This window comes from Balaenoptera acutorostrata, chromosome 10 (genome assembly GCF_949987535.1).
Source record: "Balaenoptera acutorostrata chromosome 10, mBalAcu1.1, whole genome shotgun sequence".
Lineage (NCBI taxonomy): Eukaryota > Metazoa > Chordata > Mammalia > Artiodactyla > Balaenopteridae > Balaenoptera > Balaenoptera acutorostrata.
In genome coordinates this window covers 50070133-50076519 of record NC_080073.1, presented here as the reverse complement: position 1 = coordinate 50076519, position 6387 = coordinate 50070133, and the positions used below count along the sequence as shown (strand labels likewise).

Sequence of the window (6387 nt, the reverse complement as noted above, 5' to 3'; positions counted from 1 at the left end):
ATAGAGAGGTAGAAATATAATGTTGTACACATGAAACTTACGTGCCTCAATAACATATAAATCTTTTTAAAAAGTGGGTGAGTTTCTCTGCCAAGAAAGGGAAGGCTGGATAGTTCCAGAAATTTACCAAAGCCTGCACCAAACTATGGCTGGGAGGTGTGTGTGTGCAAGTGTCATAAGAGCATTGGTTATAATTCAGAAGAAGATTCTCGGAAGTTTAAAAGAATGAGGACAAGTGCTTTCTTCAGCAGCACATGTACTGAAATTGGAACCATCCAGGGAAGATTACCATGGCCCCTGTGCAAGGATGACAGGCAAATTCGTGTAGCGTTCCATATTTTTATATAAAATAGATAATCAACAGGGACCTACTGTATAGCACAGGGGACTCTATTCAACACTCTGTAATAACCTATATGGGAAAAGAATCCAAAAAAGAATAGATGTATGTACATGTATAACTGAATCACTTTGCTGTACACCTGAAACTAACACAACGTTGTTAATCACCTATACTCCAATATAAAATTAAAAAAAAAAAAGAATGAGGACAAGATCTCCAAGACCCTTTCCAGCTCTGTAATCCTACTAAAAAATAAATATTGATAAAAGTCTTAGCAAAACAAACAAAACAAAACAGAAAAAAGAAAAAAACAGTAAGTGGAAATGTAAGACCTCTTAAAGACCAGGGATGAAACCGGTACACTGCTATTTTCATCACATTGCTAGCCGAAGTCAATGGCAAAGCCAGCCCAGATGCAAGGGATAAGGAAACAGATTCTGCTTCTTGATGGGAGGAGCTACAAAGAATTGTGGCCATGTTTGCTATCTATTACAACTACATAAGGAAAGTGATCACTTCCAACAAGCATAACCTAGTATGACCCTGTATTCTTCAGGGTACCCAGACTCTAAAGATGAGCTTACATATGAAGATGGACCAATTAAATAGCATATAAGAATTAAATCCCAGACTTGGGATTTGGACTTGGGCAGAACAAAGGCAGAACTGAGACCCTTAGCCATGATTCTTCACCACTCAACTCAGAAGAGCAGCTCTTCCAAGTTGTTATTCATATGCCCAGACCAAATATTACCAAGTACCTTCCTTTGAGCTCCCCTAGCAATACATGTGTCATCTGCAATAGTCCTTATCTTACCCTACTATGCAGTAAAATCATTTTTCTACCTTGATCCCCTAGTCTAAATTTAGGCTACTTGAGGACAGGCACTGCAACTTGTCAATCATTACATCTCCTAAGCATCAGGCACAGGAAGCACACTGGAATACACTTGCTACACTTTAAGACATTTGCATGGATATTTATAACTAAATTTGGTCTGTAGTTTTTTTCTTCTATTGTGCTAGCTTTGGCAGACTTTTGAAAGAATGTGTATCTGCCTGATAAAAATAATTTGGAAACTTTCTGTTTTGTACCGTTAAACCATTCAAATATGGTAAATTATGTGGCACATTCACGCAGGCGTCTTGGAGTGAAAGTGTATGGCTTGCTGCTCCACTAATCACCCTAGTTGCACCTTAGCCATTTTCTTTTTTGTTTCGTTTTGTTTTTTAAAGTATTTGTTTATTTGGCTGTGTCGGGTCTTAGTTGTGGCACACAGGATCTTTGTTGCGGAATGTGGGATCTTTTTAGTTGCAGCATACAGAATCTTTAGTTGCGGCATGTGAACTCTTAGTTGCGGCATGCATGTGGGATCTACTTCCCTGACCAGGGATCGAACCTGGGCCCCCTGCGTTGGGAGTGTGGAGTCTCAGCCACTGGACCACCAGGGAAGTCCCCACTACTACCTCATTTTAAACAAATAGAACCCATTAAACAAGGAAACCATTTTCATGAGGACATGTTTCTCATGGCGTCTTGTTACCCGATGCACAGTGCCAAACAAACCGAAATGTCAGAGTTTGGAGCAGAGAAAGTTTTATTGCAGGGCCATGTAAGGAGATGAGTGGCTTGTGCCCTCCAAACTCCAAACTCCTCGAAGGGTTTCAGCAAAGCACTTTTAAAGGCAAGGTGAGGGAGGGGCGTGGTCAGTTGTTACAAACTTCTTGGTGTCAGAATCCTTTGTTCTTACATCTGTCCGTGTAGGTCAGGTCATGATGTTCCTGTAAACCTCCAACAAGACAAATGTTATTCTCTGTTCTGCCACTTTTTATCTCTATATGTGAATGGACTCTTAAAGGCCTAAAGCCTTGAGAATGAGTTATCCTGTTTATTGCAGGCTATAGGCAACATCCTTTTTTTAAAAAAATTATTTATTTATGTTTAGCTGTGTTGGGTCTTCATTGCTGCGCATGGTAACTTTCTCTAGTTACCCTTTGTTGCAGTGCATGGGCTTCTCATTGTGGTGGCTTCTCTTATTGCAGAGCATGGGCTCTAGGTGCACGGGCTTCAGTAGTTGTGGCATGCAGTTGTGGCTCGTGGGCTCTAGAGTGCAGGCTCAGTAGTTGTGGTGCATGGGCTTAGTTGCTCTGCGACATGTGGGATCTTCCCGGACCAGGGCTCGAACCCATGTCCCCTGCATTGACAGGCGGATTCTTTTTTTTTTTTTTTTTTAACATTTTTATTGTTTTTAATAAATCTTAGATTGTTATCAGTAATTTACAAATGTGTCCTACTAAATGTTTAAAGACATAATTTTTGGAAAGATGTAAGCTGGTTTGTATCTTACATGCTATGCAGCTTTAGGTAAGTTTTTTGTTTTTTTTTTTTAAACATCTTTATTGAAGTATAATTGCCTTACAATAGTGTGTTAGCTTCTGCTTTATAACAAAGTGAATCAGTTATACATATACAATATGTTCCCATTTCTCTTCCCTCTTGCTTCTCCCTCCCTCCCACCCTCCCCATCCCACCCCTCTAGGTGGTCACAAAGCACCGAGCTGATCTCCCTGTGCTGTGCGGCTGCTTCCCACTAGTTATCTATTTTACATTTGGTAGTGTATATATGTCCATGACACTCTCTTACCCTGTCACATCTCACCCCACCCCCTCCCCATATCCTCAAGTCCATTCTCTAGTAGGTCTGTGTCTTTATTCCCGTCTTGCCACTAGGTTCTTCATGGCCTTTTTTTTTTTTTCCCTTAGATTCCGTATATATGTGTTAGCATACTGTATTTGTTTTTCTCTTTCTGACTTACTTCACTCTGTATGACAGACTCTAACTCCATCCACCTCATTACAAATACCTCCATTTCATTTCTTTTGATGGCTGAGTAATATTCCATTGTATATATGTGCCACATCTTCTTCATCCATTCATCTGTCGATGGACATTTAGGTTGCTTCCATGTCCTGGCTATTGTAAATAGAGCTGCAATGAACATTTTGGTACATGACTCTTTTTGACCTATGGTTTTCTCAGGGTATATGCCCAGTAGTGGGATTGCTGGGTCATATGGTAGTTCTATTTGTAGTTTTTTAAGGAACCTCCATACTGTTCTCCATAGTGGCTGTATCAATTTACATTCCCACCAACAGTGCAAGAGTGTTCCCTTTCCTCCACACCCTCTCCAGCATTTATTGTTTCTAGATTTTTTGATGATGGCCATTCTGACCGGTGTGAGATGATATCTCATTGTAGTTTTGATTTGCATTTCTCTAATGATTAATGATGTTGAGCATTCTTTCATGTGTCTGTAGGCCATCTGTATATCTTCTTTGGAGAAATGTCTATTTAGATCTTCTGCCCATTTTTGGATTGGGTTGTTCGTTTTTTTGTTATTGAGCTGCATGAGCTGCTTGTAAATCTTGGAGATTAATCCTTTGTCAGTTGCTTCATTTGCAAATATTTTCTCCCATTCTGAGGGTTGTCTTTTGGTCTTGTTTATGGTTTCCTTTGCTGTGCAAAAGCTTTTAAGTTTCATTAGGTCCCATTTGTTTATTTGTGTTCTTATTTCCATTTCTCTGGGAGCTGGGTCAAAAAGAATCTTGCTGTGATGTATGTCATAGAGTGTTCTGCCTATGTTTTCCTCTAAGAGTTTGATAGTGTCTGCCCTTACACTTAGGTCTTTAATACATTTTGAGTTTATTTTTGAGCATGGTGTCAGGGAGTGTTCTAATTTCATACTTTTACATGTACCTGTCCAATTTTCCCAGCACCACTTATTGAAGAGGCTGTCTTTTCTCCACTGTATATGCTTGCCTCCTTTATCAAAGATAAGTTGACCATATGTGTGTGGGTTTATCTCTGGGCTTTCTATCCTGTTCCATTGATCTATATTTCTGTTTTTGTGCCAGTACCAAACTGTCTTGATTACTGAAGCTTTGTAATATAGTCTGAAGTCAGGGAGCCTGATTCCCCCAGCTCCATTTTTCGTTCTCAAGATGGCTTTGGCTATTCGGGGTCTTTTGTGTTTCCATACAAATTGTGAAATTTTTTGTTCTAGTTCTGTGAAAAATGCCAGTGGTAGTTTGATAGGGATTGCATTGAATCTGTAGATTGCTTTGGGAAGTAGAGTCATTTTCACAATGTTGATTCTTCCAATCCAGGAACATGGTATATCTCTCCATCTATTTGTATCATCTTTAATTTCTTTCATCAGTGTCTTATAATTTTCTGCATACAGGTCTTTTGTCTCCTTAGGTAGGTTTATTCCTAGATATTTTATTCTTTTTGTTGCAATGGTAAATGGGAGTGTTTTCTTAATTTCACTTTCAGATTTTTCGTCATTAGTGTATAGAAATGCAAGAGATTTCTGTGCATTAATTTTGTATCCTGCTACTTTACCAAATTCATTGATTAGCTCTAGGAGTTTTCTGGTAGCATCTTTAGGATTCTCTATGTATAGTATCATGTCATCTGCAAATAGTGACAGCTTTACTTCTTCTTTTCCGATTTGGATTCCTTTTATTTCTTTGTCTTCTCTGATTGCTGTGGCTAGGACTTCCAGAACTATGTTGAATAATAGTGGTGAGAGTGGGCAACCTTGTCTTGTTCCTGATCTTAGTGGAAATGGTTTCAGTTTTTCACCATTGAGGACAATGTTGGCTGTGGGTTTGTCATATATGGCCTTTATTATGTTGAGGAAAGTTCCCTCTATGCCTACTTTCTGCAGGGCTTTTATCATTGACAGGCGGATTCTTAACCACTGCGCCACCAGGGAAGCCTGATAGGCAACATCCTTTTACAAAAGATGCAAAGCCAGCACGACTAAACACAGGAAACAGAGCACAAAGGTTTAAACTAAAAGGAACAGATCTAACATGGAGTCAGATTTGTTCTTCCCTATTACAGTCTCACAGCATTCTTTGGGACTTTAACTTATCTTTCAAAATACATATATCAATAAAATATATAAAGTCACTTATTTCCAGTCTTGGAATCCACCCTGTGAGGAACACCTCCTCTGGCAAGTGGGGAGTAGCAAGATGAAGCGTGAAGGGGAAGAGTGTGAATGACTGTGGTTCTTCGGTGTCTCTCCACTACCTTAGCCATTTTCTCATTGGGCATCATCTGCTCTGTACCAACCCCTCTCCACCCCCATGCATCTACATGTTACAGGTACACAGAAATTGTACATGTAGGGCTACAAAAGTCAAATGAACATCATGTCACTGTGAATAGCAGGTATCTGAAAGCTTCCATGTTCACCTTCACGTTGGGGAACAAATTAGAGAAAGAAAAGGAGTGTCACAGGCTTTCGAGAGCATGTTATACTCCACTGCAAAGTGAAAAATGCATTTGCTGAAAGCAAGCTGCCACCACTCATGAAAAGCTATCAGGGCTCCAAGTCCAATTAGAGAGAAAAATATCAGTAGTGATCCACTTCCTTGTTAGAGGAATTCGTGTTCCTGATACAGTTCACAATATTCTTAGAGTTTTTCTTAATCATTTTCTGGGGAAATTGCACAGCCCCAACTCTCCCAAATTGTATAGTTAAATTGAGATCAGTAGTTTAACAATGCAGGGAGTTACAAATCAATCTCCTCAAAGAGGAAAACGCATCCCTTGGACAGAAAGTGAGCAAAAATACCAGCCAGACATCTCACTCTTCCCAAATATTCACATGTTTATTTTACCTCTTTAAAAAATCTAGGTGAGGACCATGATCTTCCAGTTTTCATTCAGACCTGAATATCAAAACAGGCATCTGGTTTCATTTTTCTTGTTTTGATAAATAAAACTGTGCCCTTAGGTTTAGAAGACTTAAGTCTGTGTTGCAGCTCTCTCTTACTCGCCTCATGACTTGAGAGAACCATGTCACTTCCCTGAATTGTTCTTCATCTTTGAAAAGAGATTGGATTTGCCAGTGTGTGTGCTTGATATATATATGGCTATCAAATAATTATGTGTAATCCAGCAATTACATATAATTAAGCAATTACATGTAGCAGACACTGGGCCAAGTGCATCAATTCTATGTCT

The 6387-nt window shown here is 39.3% G+C and overlaps 1 non-coding gene across 1 annotated transcript; it reads left to right on the top strand.

Moving 5' to 3' along the window:
- The first annotated feature begins 235 nt into the window (after window positions 1-235).
- LOC114239054 (U6 spliceosomal RNA) lies at window positions 236-342 on the top strand. The gene has a single exon (XR_003624253.1). It is a non-coding gene; the product is annotated as a U6 spliceosomal RNA (small nuclear RNA).
- The last annotated feature ends 6045 nt before the right edge of the window (window positions 343-6387 follow it).